Here is an 18,665-nt window from a genome sequence, read left to right on the forward strand (position 1 = left end):
TGGGAGGTTGGGGTTAGGGGGAGTGATTAGTCAATCCCTAGTGAACTAAGTAAAGAATCTTTCTTTATAATTGATTGGTTGCTTTTTCTTTCAAAGTTTTTTGTAATATAAATATAAAATCGGACAGGGTACAATAATTCTTCGCTTTTTTCGTACAATGATTCAATTGAGAAAATTTTGGGATTGGTTTAGATGTTTGCTGATGATTGAGACTTACGTAAGACAACCAATCAATTATTAAGTCATCTAATACTGTACGGACATCGTGTCTTTTTTTTAATCGAAAAATAATTTTAAAATATTAAATATTTTTGAAGATGATTTTATGTTCGAAGATTAGGATAGAATGTTAATTTGTAATCGGGCATCTTTTAGTTTTGCTTATAAGTATCAGTATTAGTAACTCTCTTATTATTATATTATTTTATTATTATTTATTGTTTTCCTTGTTTAGTTTATCAAATATGATTTGTGGTTGCTATTGTTTTTTCTACAATATTTTTTATATGATTTTCATGTATTTTATTTTTTTATTGATTTTGATATATTTTACTTGAGCCGATAATTTATTGGAAACAACATTTTTATCTTCATAATATAGAATTAAGTTGCATACACACTATCGTTCTCAAACTCCATTTGTGAAATTACATTGCATAGATTGTTGTTATTGAATTTTATGTTCGACAAAATAATTTTATTTCAAATAAAATACATGTATAAATATAATCTACTTTCAAATATGATATTAATTTTCATTTTTGTTAACCCCTCCATAGGAGTTCTCAACTTTTTAGTTTTTTATGACTAAAATTTAGAATTGAAAATGAAAGATGCTTACTATTCCAACAACTCATCTATTATTTTTCAATTTCTTTCGAAGAGTACAACTTTTTGTTTTTAAATAGTATAATTTTTATGTGTCCTGTGACACGTTTTAATGAATCATTGCTTCTTTTTAAATTCTTTTTGTTTCTGTTTATTATCTTTTAGCAAAATACATATTTGATAGGAGAAAAATATCATATACAAATTAAACTATTATTTAAGTTTTTAATATTTTTTATTGTCTTTGTTGGAAATTTCATGATTGAATTAGAAAATTATTAGTTCATTAATTAAGGAGATGTATGGTAAACGAATTTCAAATACTGATTTTAGAAAGAAAAGTTCAAAAATAAACACACACATAATAGCATAGTACTATAGAAGATAAGGAAAATGGCATAAAACAGGGAAAAAGATAAATAACAATCTATTTTTAAATAGATGATTTCTATTTATCTTTTTTCCTATTTTTATGATAATTTCCATATCTTTTACTATTTATGTTATAAAAATAGATGATTGCCATATTTTCACCATTAATAAGGAATATGAAATACTTTTTTTTTTTATTTTCCATTCGATGTCTGCAGTCCGTGAAACCCCATTAAATTTGAATCACGTACTGCAGGACCCATTCGAGGGTGAAAATCCTAACATGATTTTTTTCATACCTAAGACTCAAACCCGAAACCTTTGGTTAAAAGTGAAACAATCCATCATTGCACCACATCACATATTAACAGCAATAGCTAAGATTTTTTGTTATGAAGAATAAGAAATACTAACCAGCAATTTGCAAGCAATATATTATTTGAAGAACCCTCCAAATACACAAATAACATACACCATCACTTTGGCTGCCAGATACCATAAAGGAAGTCATTTTTTTACCATGCTTTTTTTTTACACACTTTATGTAAAATTAGAACATTATTTATATAGTACTCTCCTATGGATTCTTGAGCTTCCATAAATTTTTTAATTTAATTAGTCTACATTTAATTATTCAATGCTAACTCTTCAAATTATCCAAATTTCTTTCTTATAATAAAAGAAGCAAAGAGATTGATGGAAGGGTATTATGGTCACTTAATTTTATAGGGTTATTTTCGTCTTTTACTTTAACTTTGGAAGTTCTGGCTTATAATATAGTTAAAATTAGTATTAGTATTAGTATTAGCATATGATGATGATAAAGGCGACAATTTGAGACAAGTTTTACTTCCGTAAATTTTATCAAATTTAAAATACAATTCTATAAGTTCAATCCATCTTTAATTTCTAAGGTCCATTAAGTTTTTTTGGAGGCTATTCTATCCCAAATTTTAGCTTATGCCTATATAAAGAGATACGTATTTTCTTGAATAGACATCTTGAATATCTCATAAACTCTTGATTGTTCACAAAGAGATCAAGACATCAAATAATGTCTTTCTCAAAGCTGAATAGTGGTCATTTCGAATTCTCTCATAAACTCTTCAGTATTCAAAAAAAGATCATTATCTCAAATATTTCATAAACTCTTGAATATCGTAGTATTAAATATTGTATTTCTCAAAGTTGCTATCCGATGTTCCTAGCAATGAAATACATTGTCAGAGGTTCAAATCATTCCATGTTCCAGAAATAAGTTACTAGTAGGAAGGAAATTCAGAGAGAACAGAATTATACTCACAATCTTAATAAATAAAATCACTTTTTATTTATTTATTTTGTAATTGCGGTTGATTTTCCTTAGAAAATTTCTTGCAAACATTCACCTTTATATTTTGTACATTTAAAGGAGGGTAATTAGTTATCGGCTGCTATTTAAATATTGATTGTTCATCTAGAAAAAAACATTCTTAGTTTTTTTTAAAAAAAAAACTAATTATGTTTTAAAAAACTGAAAATTGTTGTAAATATATTATTTGGGAATGTCATGGAATATTCTTAATGCCTTGCAATATCATGCCTTACTGTACCATTATGACTACTCCAAGTCTTAATGCCTTGTTACTTTAATTTACTTTCTCTTGCAATATCATGATATCTCTTTCTTCTCTAGTTTTGCTATTCAAAGTTTTAGAAACCGTTTGGATTGATTTATAAGTTGCTTATAAATTATTTTTAATTTTTTTGAGTATTTGGCTGGTCCACTTAAAGTTATTTTGTGCTTACAATAAGCCCCAATAAATAGTTGGATTTATTTGGATGAACTTATTTTAAGCAGTTTATAAGTTGAAAACAGTTTATAAGTCAAAAAAAAATTATTCTGCACCTACTTTTTTTTTTAATTTATAAATAATTTTCAACTTATAAACTGCTTATTTTACATCCTATCTTATTTTTTTCTACTAATTTCTTCTTCTTTAAGTTTCTGCTTTTTATTATAAAAATGAGATAAATGATGATTGGTATCTTTGTTTTTTCCTCTCTTTTTCCTGGCTCCGCCCCCCGGCCCCTCACTTTCCTCCCATTTATGCTCTTTGCTATCATTACAAATAATTAAAAAAGATAAAATTGTTGCATTCACTTGCTTTTAAAAATGAATAAATAGCGAAACAGTTCCACCAATCAAGGAATTTGAAAGGATGCCTATGTAATTGAAAATTTCCTATTAGAGCAGGTTTTGAAAAAAATTATTGAAACAAATAAAGCCCAAAAGGCTTTGCATTGACAATTATTTGAAGAATTTATCATAAAGTTGTCCTGAAATTTATTGTTCTCCAAAAATCACTCCTCAAATGGTAAATGTTGATCCATGGATGAGATCGATCCCCAAGCTATGTGGCGAAGAGGTCGATGTTTTTGAAATTTGTTGGATTTTCTACCATGAATAAATCCTTTAAAATTCTTTGTGTACCTTCGCAAGTCTATCTTTATTTTGGGAGAAAGTCGGAATCACTTATGTCATATATGAATCATCGATACCAATATTGCTTCATTTGGGACCTGTTTCATTCCGATACTTAATAATATCAAGTTCTCTTCACATTCCAGAGACAATATACAAATATCTAATTACAATTGTTATCAGGATTTGGGTTTACAATGGATGATTGTAAATCTGATAACAAAATATAACTACAAGTCTGATACTAAATATAACATATATACTATGGAGAAAGCAAAAGAGATCATTGTTCAACTTTGGCAAGCAATTGAAAGATCAGTAATTAATGCATCATAATAAACATCAAAAACAGATAATTACAAGGCTTCATCATTTCGATCCACACAGAAAATGTTGCGGAAGCCGGATATATAAAGAGTGAGGAAATCACAACGACAAAAGTTTATTTTCTTTTGCTTAATTCTCGGGCAAAACCAACCAATATTTATCTTACTCCAAAAGAATACAAGTGAAATACTACAAGAGAGAAAGAAGATCAAATACCTTAGAAGATGAGAAGGAAATTAGTAAGAGGTGTGTTACAAATGAACCAAGAGCTACCTATTTATAAGAATGAAATCTTCCTCTTGATGTCATCCATGAAATCACTATAGGTTAAAATGTCAATGTTTATCTTGTGAAACCATTTAATGATTTACCAATATTTCAACTACAAATTTTCTACCTTGACTTTTTATATCAAAGAAAAATTATCTTCCTACCATATATTCAAATTAATTCATCTAGAATCTTGACATATTTAACAGTCAACAAGTACGAATTTTGTTGCATCACACAAAATATCCCTGAAATTCAGTAGTACGAAACAAGTTAAGGTTGCATCACACAAAATATCCCCCAAAACAGTGTATAGCACTACAGGATCCCTTTGCTTTATCCCCTTTGAATGTCTTGAGCATATACATGGAGCACCATTTGGATGAAACTATTCACTGTGTGGACTATTTTTTGGGCCGAGGGTCTATCGAAAACAACTTCTCTACTTCTAAGTTAGTGATAAAGTCAGCATACACTCTACCGTCCCAGATGCTACTTTGTGTGATTACCGGGTACATAGTTGTTGCTTTTGCTCAAAATATTGTCTAAAAATAATGCTCTAAAAGATACTCCATCCAAACAAACTCTCTTCTTGTTTCTTGTGTCCATCGTTGCATCACATGTACGATTAAGTAATTTGGCCTTTTTATCTTTACATCTTCGTATTCTAAATTACACTGTGTATGTTGTTGTATCCCACATATTCTCAATTTATCAAGTCCCACTATAAAAATTTGCATTACTTGCGTCTTTGTTCGAAATTATAATCAGAGTTTGTTATAGTTTATCTTATTTATAGTGATGAATTCTTTCAAACAAGGATTCTCTATCTCTCTCTCTTTCTCTTTTATAATTATTGCAGACGAGAACAGTGGTTTAAGAAAATATAATGAAAAACTATATATGTACCTAAGAACATTCTGTTTCATGAATTATAACAGAATAAAAAGGAGAAATACGTACAAGAACTACAAGCTATACGTATATATATAATGTGTTGTCACCTTATCAGGAAAAAAACATATACAACGTCTTCTTCTATATTTGACTAAAAAAAGAAGTGCACAAAGAGCATATCACTACAACAAACAAAGCATTTTGTGGCAAGTCTTTGTCCATCAAGTCTCTACTAAGTTATATGAATCAGCAATACCCATTTTGGATCTGTTTCATTCTGATACTCAACAATATCGAGGTTCTCTTCACATTCTAGAGACATTCAAATACCTAACTGTACGATGTAGTTGAATACTAAAGAACCCTAAAAAAATTCGAATGCTCTTTTGTTTTCCGTCTACTAGTCAAGAAAATATGATTGAAGCCTCTTACAGGTCCTACCTTTATTTAAGGAAACAGAAGGCTTTTATGACACGGTAATTAAGTTCCGATATCAGAACAAAATATATTCAATGTCTTGTCCTATATTTGACAACAAAAGAGGTGCCAAAAAGGCATACCAAGCTAAACTAAGCAGAGCCCTTACAAGTTATCAGTTATGTGATGATCGTGGGGTTTCCTGGTTACAACGTCCCTGGTAAGATATCGTTAGGGGATTAACAAGGTTTTCTACATACATTTCTTCAGCATGACATCTCTTAACATGATCAGTGTGCTTTAGTTATCCAGTTGAACTGATAATGCTCAGTGTAGTTGGTTTTGATGATTTGACAAACTCAGGGAACATGTAGAGGACCTGGTCTCTTTGAGGACATCTTGCTGATAATGACAACACACAAATAGAACAAAATAGATCTTGCCAAGTTTGCAGGTCTGTGTGTACGTGGCCGAGTCCCTGTGCAAAAGGTCAGTTGTCTAACCAATACAAATCGTCCAATGCATAGTATATCATTGATATATACATTCTTTACAACATTTCTCATTTGGCTTTTTGGAATCAAAAAAAGGAAATATCCATTGAAGCTCATGCTCTCAAGTATCTGAAATTTGCTCTGGAAGAAGATTGAGTAGTCATGGCTTGGGCTAACATAGAGATGGTGGTCCGGAATTCGGCATGAGTATATTAGTTGTGCGCAACATGATGCAGCCGCGACATATTCAGATTCATCTATTGAGAGAGCAAAAAAATTTTGTTTTTTAGTTCCCCAAGAGATAAGAAATGAACCGAAGAAATGAGCCATTCCTGATGTGTACTTTCTGTCAACCTGAAACCCTGCATAATCTGCATCTACATAAAGAGTAGCCCGGTGCACTAAAGCTTCCGCTATGCGCAGGGTCCGGAGAAGGGCCTAACCACAAGGTCTACATATCCCACTAAATCAAAACAGTCTCCTGATGGGTAAAATAAGACCGGGTCCTCAGTCTCCTTCAGATATCTTAGAATTCTCTTAGCAGCTTTCAAATGTGATTTCTTTGGAAAAGCCTGGAACATTGCACACATACCAACACTGAACACAATGTCAGGCCTGCTAGCAGTTAGATATAGCAGGGAGCTAATTATCTCTATACATAGTCTCATTAATTGCAGAACGGTTCCAGCAGAATCCAATTTTAGATTGGTTCCCATGGGAGTATCAATAGGCTTTGAATCCATCGTATGAAACTTTTTTAGTTGTTCCTTAATGTACTTTTCATGACAAATAGACGTTCCAGTTGGTGTTTTCTTGATCTACAGTCCCAAAAAAAAGATTAACTCTCCCATCATGCTCATTTCAAACTCACTTCCCATAAGGTTTGCAAATTCTTCACAAAGAGATTCAGAAGTGGCTCCAAAGATAATGTCATCAACATATACTTGAACAATAAGCAATTTCTTGCCTCTAAACTTCTAGAATAATGTGTTATCAACTCTTCCTCTTTTTAAGCCATTTCCAAGAAGAAACGTTGATAGTCGCTCATACCATGCCCTAGGAACCAGTTTCAGTCCATATAAAGCCTTTTCCAATTTGAGAATGTGATTTGGATGATCAATATCCTCAAATCCAGGAGGGTGTTTCACAAAGGCTTCTTCTTTTAAAAAGCCATTTAGAAAGGCACTTCTTACATCCATTTGAAACAGTTTAAATTCCATAAAGGTTGCAAAGGCAATAAGAATTCTGATTGCTTCCATCCTTTCCACAGGAGAAAATGTCTCATCATAATCTATTCCTTTTTTTTTGATTATATCACTACACTACCAATCTTGACTTCTTTTTTTTGTAATGACTCTATTTTCTTCTAGTTTGTTCCTAAACACCCATCTTGTTCCAATTATGGTTCTATCAGAAGGTCTAGGAAGTAGGAACTAGATGTCATACCCTGCTTCTTTCGAACTGATGTAATTCCTCTTGCATAGAATTCACCCAATCAGCATCCTTCGAGGCTTTCTTGATGTTCTTTGGCTCAATATTTGAAATAAATCCTGAGAATGTCATTAGATTTCTTGTCTTGGATCTAGTTTGTATTCCTGAATCCAATGAAGAAATCAAATAATCAAGAGGATGAGACATTTTTTGTTTCCACCCCATTTTGGATGTTGAGTGTTGAGAAGGTTGCTCAAATTCTTCATTCTCATTTTGTAGATCCTCATTTTCAGTTCGAATAATATCATTCACTGGAGAGTTATCAAGGAGACCAGGTCCCTCTCTAGGTTCAAATATCTTCATTTATTCCTTCATCTTGTCCAGGTTCAGCCATATTAGTAACAGGGTTCACATCACTCTGTGACTTCATTGAAGGCATCTTTATGTATTTGTAATAGTTCTTCCAACTCATCATCATCTCTGCTTGTAAGATCTTTGATTTTACCATTTTTATCAAAAATCACATGAACACTCTTTTCAATGCATTGAGTTCTTTTGTTATAGACCCTGTAAGCTTTGCTCAAGGAGGAATATCCTACAAAAACTCCTTCATCACTTCTAGGATTAAATTTTCTGAGATCATCTTTTCCATTATTCAATACAAAACCTTTACAACCAAATGCTCTTAAATAGCTCAATTTAGGCTTCATATTATTGAGAAACTCATAGGGTGTTTTGTTCAGAATCAACCTTATTAAACATCTGTTAGTCACATAGCAGGCTGTGTTGACAGCTTCTACCCAAAAGTTTGTAGGAAGATTTGAGTTAACTCCTGCATTTTCAAACTCTGTCCCATGATCAGACATGATTCCAGTGATCTTGCAATTTAACTTTGTCTAAATCATCTTGAAAAATATCAACAATACATCATAAGTTTCATCCTTAGACCTCAGAAACATCATCCAGGTGTATCAAGAATAGTCATCCACTATCACCAAAATATATTTCTTTCCTCCTCTACTTTGAATTTTCACAGGACCACACAAGTCCATATGAATTAATTCTAGAGGTCTTATGGTACTCACTTGTTTCTTGGATTTGAAAGAGGATTTAATTTGCTTCCCTTTGACATAGGCATCACACACTTTGTTCTCTAAAAATTTAACTCTGGACAGCCCACGGACCAGGTCCTTGGATACCAGTTTGTTCAGTAGAGATGGGCTTACATAACCCAATCTTCTGTGCCGTAGATTAGCATTCTCACTTTGAGCACTTAAGCAAGTAAGATCACTCCCTTGAGCAATATCCAGATCAACAACATACATGTTTTTGCATCTACGAGTAGTCAGAATTACTTCTCCTGATTTTAGATTTGTAACAATACATATCTCTAATCGAAATCTGACTTCATTTCCTTTGTCACATATTTGAGAGACACTTAAAAGACTATATTTCAAGCCATTCACATAGTAAACATTCTCAATGGAGTGTTTTAGAGATTTGCCAATTCTTTCCACTCCTAGAATAAACCCTTTCTTGCCATTGCCAAAAGAGACACCTTCTCCTTGAAGTGCATTAAGTGAGAGGATGTTTTTGATCTTGCCAGTAATGTGCTTTGAGCAACCACTGCCAATGAACCAGCACTGTTTGTTACTTTCCTCATTTCCTACAGTACAGATCATTTGTTAGATTTAGAAATTCATTTCAATCTGAGTTCCCAGTAATCAGACAAAGGGTCAACAAGAGTTTTTTTATCCAATTGAGGCAAAGTATCTTTTCTCATCTTATGATTAAGCTTAAAGTTAGAACCAAGTTCCTTTCTGTGCATCACTTCCTGTTCATCAATAGAAGATCGATTCTAAAGACCTTTTCATAGCTAGAAGTCCTTCTTCAAATGACCATCATGACCACAACGAAAACACAACCAATTTTCAGATTCTGAATCACACTTTCAACTAGAATTGCAAGAGGGACTGATTCTAAGATTTTTTAGACTTCTTCTACCATTGTTATTCTGATCAATAGCATTTTCAATTGTTTTTGGGTAATTAGTCCATTTTAGTGATTTAAATAGTTCTTCTTTTGCCAAATCTAGATCATTTTTAAGCTGTACATTTCTATCAAGAATCATAGCCAACTTTACTTTAGCATCACTAAGGTTTCCTTCTAGTTCAAGTTGAACACTACTGACTATATCTTTGCCATTAACGCGATTTTGGTTCAACTTTTTAATATCGAGAGTAAGATTTGTATTTTCTGCCACCAGGATCATTATCTGATTTTCTAGATCAGATATTTTTATAACTAGAGACAAATTCTCATCTTGAGAAGTATTTGAGCAGTTAATAACTCTATCTTTATTGTTTGATAGGTCAATAATTGAATCTATCAATACAGTAACAAGACTTCTCAATTATTTCATAGAATAAGTGTGCAGGTTCTGTTTAAGATCAAGGAGTGTTACCTCTTCTTCAGCTTCTGATTGAGCCATGAGAGTAACTATTGAACTAGAATCAGTTCTGTCATCTTCCACATCATATATTTCTATGAGAGCATCCCAGATTTTCTTTGCAGAGGTACAATTAAGTACTTGAGCACACTCATCTGGTCTTAGACCATAAATAAGTATATGCTTAGCTTCTGCATTCTTTTTGAGTAATCTAAAGTCATCTGCTTCATACTTGCTCTTCTCTTTTTTCACGTCATTACCATCACTGTCTCTTTTCATTGGATATTCAGGACCACAGTAATTCTTGTCCAGAGTTCATAGTCTTTAGCTTGAATGAAAACTTCTATTCTTGCTTTCCATAGTAAGAAGTAATGTCCCTTGAACACTGGAGGTCTATTGATATTCTATCCTTTGGGGTATCTGAGTGAAGCATTCATCTTCATAAGACCTTCTTTTGGTGTTAACTAGATAGAGGAAACCTGCTTTGATACTAATTAATTATTAGAATGTATGCTTCCACCAGAATAGTTGGGACCGGGTTCCTTATCAGAAATTAGTGCAAAAACTTAAAGAATAGAAAGATAAAATAGACACAAGATTTTTACATGAAAACTCCTTGCTCAAGAGAGAAAAATCACGACCTATCCCATAGGATTTCAGCTCAAAACTTCACTAGAACAACTGAGCCAAAGATTCATATTACAAGCTATTGTAATCTAGGAATTGTACTGTAACACCCCCTAAAATTTTTCCTGAAGATTCGGACCCTCCTTGTATTCGGGTAGAGTCGAACTCTAGTATTGTGAAGTATATGCTTGAGTTAAGATGAGTCCCTGAGAAATTGAAAGAGTGTTAGAGGTGATGTGGGGTCACAGAGGACCCTTAGAACCGAGCTAAATCCAAAGGATTCATCGTGGCTAAGTTTTAGGATGAGTTCGTATAAGGGGTCGACTTCTAACGACCTTATCTTTTGAAAAACGACAATCTAGGTGGCCCACGACCTATTAAATTAAAGGTTATCGAGTCTTCTTTCCAACGCCACCAAAAATCTATATTTTGGAGTTTGGAGTCAAAAGATATGATGATCCTAAGATGAACTAGCACGACAGGAATTTCATTTTAGGCCTGGGTTGCAACTGCTGGAGAAATGGCCTTGGCGCTGTAAGGGCGCGACGTGCCACTATCGCACCAGAAACATGCCTCAGTAGTTTGGTCCTTGGCGCGATGCGCCACTAAAAGTTGTGTAGGGTTTTTCAGGCCAAATTTCTAGAACCCAGAAAGTATGGCTTTGGCGCTGTAAGGGCGCGACGCGCCACTATCGCGCCAGAAACATGCCTCAGTAGTTTGTTCTCTGGTGCGGCGCGCCACTATGAGGTATGCAGGTGTTAGGCATAATCGTCCTGGCGCTGCAATGGCGCGATGCGCCACTATCGCGCCAGGAGCATTTAGCCTATTTTTAGAACTTTTGAGGAGGGGCAATTTGGGATCTTACCCAAATTATATATGTATTACCCTAGACCATTTTGGGATCATATTTTGCAGCCACTCTCTCTCTCTAAAAGCCCTAGGAGTTTCTCTCTCTCTTCTTCTTCTTTTCTATTTCCAACAAGAAGGGTCCAAGAGCTTCAAGATTTGAGTTCTCCATTGAAGACCCAATATCAAGGTTTTCTTCAAGTCTTCACTAAGGTATGTAAGGCTAATCTAAAATATGGATTGAGTTCTTCCATATGCCTATAGATGTGTTAGATAGGAGTTGTGAAAGAGTTGAACCTTCTAAGAAGGTTTTCTTGAAAGTTTTCCTAAACTATAGAATATTTTTAGATACTATTGGTTGATTGATGCTTTTAATAACTTGAGTTACTAAATAGTTATCTTTCATATTATTGACTACAAATGGATCTTTGTATATAAATTTGTAGATATTGACGATATTCTTGAGTTGAGTTTTGTTGAGAGTATAGATTCATGTTTCATTCACATGAACCCAAGATGAGATTTCTTTGTCATAATTGTCTTGAGATTGAGATGGATGTTTTTATGTATATATGTATTGATTGGAATAAAAAGAATGAATTGGATAGTTAAGAATGTCCTTTTGCTTCTATAAAATGAACATAAGACTAAAATAAGGATTTTGGAGTAGATGTTTGATGATTGATGTGATGATGATACTTGACAATGATGTGATGATAATGTTTGATGATGATGTGAATGATGATGATGTGATGATGATGTTTGTTGACGATGTGAATGATGATATTTGACGATGATATGAATGATAATATTTGATGATGATGTAAATGATAATATATGATGATGATGTGATGATGATGTTTTGATGACGTGAATGGTGCTTATTTAATATGTGTATAATGATTGATGAAGAGGTATATTGATGAGGATGTTATGTGATGGAGCGGATTGGAGTCTAATGTGATTATGTGATATGTGATTTGCATAATCTGAGTTGATTGGAGTCTTATGAGTATTTTGGAAATAAGGGATCTTTTGAGAAAGAGTTTTAAATAAATGATTTGTGAGAATTTTTGCATAAACTATTTATACACTATTTTTGAGTTTAAGAAATGATTATTTTCATCTATGATCTAAAAAGAGTTTAAGCATGAATTGAGTTTGAGGAGTCTTTTAATTATTTTGAACACGAGTATTTTGATTATAAATGACTTGAGCATTTTTACTTGTTAATATGTCTTATTGATCTCTTTAACCATGTGATTATGTTGCATAAACCATTTTCTTAAATGTGTTATTCTACTTGAGTTGTTGGGCTAAAAGCCATAGAGTTGTGATGAGTCTTGAAGAGATGTCATAAATGCTTATCTAAATGAGGCTTGATTGAGTTGATTTGAGAACAGAGTTGACTTAATTAAGTTGAAATGAGAACAGAGTTGATGAGGTGGCATTGTTCCACATGAAACTAGCCGTGAGGGCTTGTTTGAGATGATTGGAGGGAGTTTTATGAGCATGGAGTCATGGGAAGAGTATTGAGCATCGAGTCGGGTGAGAGTACAGTCCATACTCAAACCCCAAAAACTACACCACCAACGTAGGTAGGGATGGAGTCGTTAAAGTCGGATGCTTCCCGTGGGATCGAACCGTTAAAGTCGGATGTTTCCTATTTTTATTGTCCTGAAATGATAAGACTTGACTAATCGATGGTAACCATGATTAGGGAGGCGTTCATGCACTGGCAAGGTATGGACGGATGTGGCAACGACGTCTGATTGTTGTACTATCACTAGCTCATAGGTGATGATTGTCGGATAAGAGAAACTCCCATTTAGGTCTTGATAGTGCTCCGAGTCAGTTGAGTTGAGTGGTTTATGAGTTGGTCCTGTCTAAACTATTTCTTGTTAGACTTAGGGCACTTGAGTGAGTTGCTATATGCTTATGAGTTAGTCCTGTCTAAACTATTTCTTGTTAGACTTAGGACACTTGAGTGAGTTGTTACATATTTATTGAGTTGAGTCCTTTGAGTTGATTGTTGAGTTGAGGGTACATGATCGGGTTGGGTTAGATGAGTTGTGATTGGATTGTGCATGATTGGATGGATATATGATTCGATTGGATTAGATGATATGTGATTGACTTAGAGCTAACAGTGTATGATCGAATTGGATTGAATAATTTGATTGAAACGTATTGTGTATGATTGGATTGGACTGTATGGTATATGATTGGTCTTTGTCTAAAAATGTATTATTACTTTAGACTTATGATGCTTTGTTGAGTCTCTCTTATCTTTCTGATTTGAGATATTTGGACCACTGCTATTCTTTCTTGAGGTATGTTTTATTCTGCCATATTACATACTCGTACATTTCACGTACTGACGTCTATTTGGACCTGCATCGTTTCATGATGCAGAGATAGGTTAAAAGATCGTCAATAGGAGCATCATTAGGGATCTATTTCACACTTAGTGTATTGGTGAGTTCTCCCCTACATTCGGAGGACACCGCTCATGTAATCTTGCGTCGAGTTAGCCTTTTCATTTTGAGTTGAGGTAGCCATGAACATGTCATTGGCACCAATTAGATAGTAATGATAGAGGCTTCATAGACTAGATAGTGATAAGTCGATTAAGTATTTCTATCCTTGAGTTATCCTTGTCAAACTATTTTTATGACAAATATTGGAGTTGATTTTGTTGGTCTATGGCCTTATTCTTTGAGTTGGATGGGTGAATTGAGTTGCCCGCTAAGTTACTCTTTATTTTTTTTTTCTTCCGCTGATTGAATGAATGAACGGATGTGTGATCAGGCTATGTGGTTCACTTGGGAGCCAGAAATGATTTCTGAGTGCCGGTTACATCTAGGGTACCCTCCCGGGGCGTGACATGTACTCACAATCTCTCTCCACACCTTGTAACAACTTTGTTACAGATTTGAAGCAATAACTCTACTACTTCCTAAATCACTAACCTCCTAGATGATTTAGAGTTCAGGTGGTCTCCATAACTAGCTCTAGTTACTTTGACAAAATGAACAAAAGAAATAGAAATAATAACTGACCTAACTTCCTTTACAGATTAGGAGTAGACCTTAGAAGATTAAGAACAAGAAATTATAACTCTAAAACAAAAATACAACGCTAATAACTCTATCAGATCAAGCAACAACTAGAAGATTTTGGGATTGTCACTCATACAATTCCTCTTTTGTATGAATACCAGCTTTCTAAATATGGTAAAAAAATCCAGTACAACATAAGAGAACAAAACACATAGATATTAGGCATCATTTTCTAAGAGACAATGTTGAAAAGGGACATATCTCCATGAAATTTTGCAAAACTAAGGATTAAATTAATGGCATCTTCACAAAGGCTCTGAACAGGATCAATTTGAAAAGAATAAACTGAAGTTAGGATTATTAAAGTCAAACTGATCTGCACGATATCTGATGCTTGCAACTCTGATTGACTATGATCAGGATGCAGATATCTTTAATCTTTGCATTACTTTAATTGTGAAAAATCAATTGGGTACTTGTACAGGTATACACTCATAGGAATTACTATTGAATAAAAAGAGAACTGAAAGGAAAGAAAATTTGTTTACAAAATTTTGGAGAAGGACCTGGTCCTGTCTCAAGATTAGTACTCTGTACATTGCTCTATTAACTGCTTGTGTAAACCATTGTGATTGATACTTGTTAGCCATCTGTCCTTGAACAATTGTCCAAAATGTCAAAACTCAATTGTTGTGCTCTTGTCAAAGGAGCCCGATTCTTCGGATCAACTAAAACAAATTTGAAACCCTTCTTCCCTCTCATTGGTTCATCAAACCATTGATCATACTCTTTAATGTCTTTTCCAAATGAGAGTGTATTGGGGGGAAAACTGGGCAAGTAAGCAAGGTGTCTGAATTGTTGTTTGAGCAGGAGCAGTTGAAGCATAAGTTGGAATATATGACAACACTCTTAAGTGCTACAAATGCTGAGATTGCAAGGCTTAAGGTATAGATAGCTATAGCACAATCAGAGGAACCAGATTCTTCTGAATTACAAGCACTTAAAGAAGAAAATGCTAGCCTGCGTCAGTCTCAAAGACAAACTGCTTCTACATCATGAAATTCATGCCGATCAGATGTCTCTTCTCCTCAAATCCCTCACCCAAAAGCCCCCATCCATCTAGTGTCATGTCCCTTTTTGAACTAATCACAATGGTTTACTTTTCAGTTAGTTTGTAATGTTTTGAATATTATCTTTTAGTTGTGATGAATGAATATTTCCGTTTCTCCAGTTAATCCCCTAATTCATTGCTTATTGTCTTGTGCTTGTGTTGCCCTTAGTGGCTCTAACTTTTTCTACAATAGTGCATGCTCAGATTTTAGTTTACTGTTTTCCTTTTTAATGATGTCAAAAGGGGGAATATTATAAGTTGATATGTTAGTAATTCACTTGATGAAATGGGAAATGATAAAAAGGGAAAATTGGAAACTGGGATATTGGTAAAAGGGGTAACACTAATTTTTTTTGTGACTTTTGGCTAGAGAGATCGGCTTCTGATTCTGTTATCCGTTTGTAATGGGGGAATGTTGTAAAGGAGTTTTCCATCATCAAAAAAGGGGAAATTGATAATGCCCAATATAGTTAGTTTTGATGATTTGACAAACTTAGAGAACAGGTAGAGGACTTGGCCTCTTTTAGGACATCTTGCTAATAACAACAACAAGCAAATAGTACAAAATAGATCCTGTCAAGTCTGCAGGTCTGTGTGTACGCGGCCGAGTCCCTGTGTAGAAGGCCAATTTTCTAACCAATACAAATTGTCCAACGCATAGTATATCATTGATATATACCTTCTTTACAACATTTCTAATTTGGCTTTTGGGAATCAAAAAAAGGAAATATCCATTGAAGCTCATGCTTTCAAGTATCTAAAATTTGCTCTGAAAGAAGACCAAGGATCTGATAGAGTTATCAGTGTTGTATTCTTGTTTTAAAGTTGTAATTTCTTGTTCTTAATCTTCTAAGGTCTACTCCTAATCTGTAAAGGAAGTTAGGTTAGTTCTTATTTCTATTTCTTTTGTTCATTTTGTCAAAGTAACTAGAGCTAGTTATGGAGACCACCTGAACTCTAAATCATCTAGGAGGTTAGTGATTTAGAAAGTAGTAGAGTTATTGCTTCAAATCTGTAACAAAGTTGTTACAAGGAGTGGAGAGGGATTGTGAGTACAATTCCTAGATTACCATAGCTTGTAATCTGAATTTTTGTCTCAGTTGTTCTAGTGAAGTTTCGAGCTGAAATTCTATGAGACAGATCGTGGTTTTTCTCTCTTGAGCAAGGAGTTTCCATGTAAAAATCTTGTATCTATTTTATCTTTCTTTTTTTTAAGTTTCTGCACTAATTTCTGATAAGGAACCCGGTCCCAACTATTCTGGTGGAAGCATACATTTTGACATGAACCATCATATATCATGATGGCTGAGTGAAGAACAATCAAAATTTCACCTTGGCGAAAATATATATAGAATGTGAAAGCGGGTGCAAAACAGCTATGAATCTCAATTTTATACCGATATTCGAGGTGAACAATTTTGTCCAAGATACATTAACTCCAGAATGCTTCATAATCCATACATTAGAGGTAGTAGCACCTCGATGAAAAGTGCAGAGAAAGTTCACGTCCCACAACTCCCAAATTGATATTAGAATTGTCTTCTCCACAACTAGGAACCTCCAAGCTTCCCCATGTCTCGTCTGCTAAATCAAAAGAAGTGATGTTGCACACATTGTAATCATTAATACCAATAGATGAAGTCCAATAAAGCTTTCCATTAACAAGTCTATTGTAAAGATTTAATAGAAAGATGGCCTGAATCTATTCATGGAGCGTTGTCCAAGAATCAGTTCTCAAACTGTATATGTTGGCCATAATCCTCATATTGGAAGCGCTGTAAACTGAACTAAAAAGATTACCATAATCGATAGATACAACTTTATAATTGTCACGTGACTCATCATATCTGAAACCATATTTGCTAGAGTAATAGGAGCGCAATTTACTCATCGTAAACTTAGGTAATTCCTTTGACTTGGTAATGGTGGGGTTCCATATATATCCATTCCTTTCTCGATTGAACACAAAAATTAACCCATTGAAAGACCCCCACAATGTAAATTAACAAAGTGGAGCTTTCGAGGGGAGAATCAATGTGGAATAGCTCCCAAGTGACTTATTGTTTTGTAAACAACGGAGGGAGAGCACAAAACTTAAAATTTCTGTTGTTGATGATGCCTCGAAATATAACCCTATTTCGAGAGAGATTTGGTGCGAAGCCTTAATAGGATCTCCGTTATGATTTCATCCGGAAAAAGAAGAAAAAGAAAAAAAGGAACTATGGAATCAATCGTTGCAGTTGACATCGCACAATTTTTTTCTGGTGAAGGGTCTAAAATGCCCCTCAACTATTTGAATTGGTACAAAACTACCCTCCATCTACCTTTTGCCCCCCAAATATCCCTGATGTCAGCCTTTTGGCTCAAAAATACCCCTCGATATTAACCCTTTGATTCATATTTGCCTTTATTTTTAACAATTCCCCTAACGTAAAATCATTAAATATTTATTTATTAGGTTGCCTAATCTGATTGGTCCAAGTTTAAACCATTCTCAAATAAATAACAAAAATCACATATAATTCATATTTTGACCTAATACACTCGAAAATAATAGTCAAAAAATATATTAATTTCATGATATCTTTTTATTGGCCTATTTTAGATTAATACCCAATTCGTTATAACCCAATTCATAAATGGGATCCATCTAAAATCCTCGCATGAATGTTCATTTTAAAAAATATTATTATATTTTATTAACATAAAATTTTATATTATTTATCCAATTGTCTTGTTCATTCTCTCTTTTTATTCCTTTTTAATCTTTTATTCTTAATTAGGATATCAAAGACTCAAACTTGAAATGAACCTAGATGCTCATATTCTTTTAATTTATATTATTATCATCATGGGGTAAGGGTGGAGATACGAAAAAAAGATTATTTTTTATTTGTTTATTTTGAATTTTGGATACACACACAAAAAAAAATTGCTATTAAATTATCTTCTATTGAACTAATTATTTCTATATGAATGTTTATTTTCTTCCTTTTTTCTTTCTTATTTTTTCATAAGTTTAAAAAAATTAAAATTTAAAATTGTAGACAAAATTCCAAGAAGAAAAAAA

At 33.5% G+C, this 18,665-nt stretch overlaps 1 pseudogene; it reads right to left on the bottom strand.

Annotated features, from left to right (window-relative positions):
- Nucleotides 1-5,750: 5,750 nt before the first annotated feature.
- Nucleotides 5,751-17,452, bottom strand: LOC129879830 (uncharacterized; annotated as a pseudogene).
- Nucleotides 17,453-18,665: the final 1,213 nt, after the last annotated feature.

This window comes from Solanum dulcamara, chromosome 2 (assembly GCF_947179165.1).
Source record: "Solanum dulcamara chromosome 2, daSolDulc1.2, whole genome shotgun sequence".
Lineage (NCBI taxonomy): Eukaryota > Viridiplantae > Streptophyta > Magnoliopsida > Solanales > Solanaceae > Solanum > Solanum dulcamara.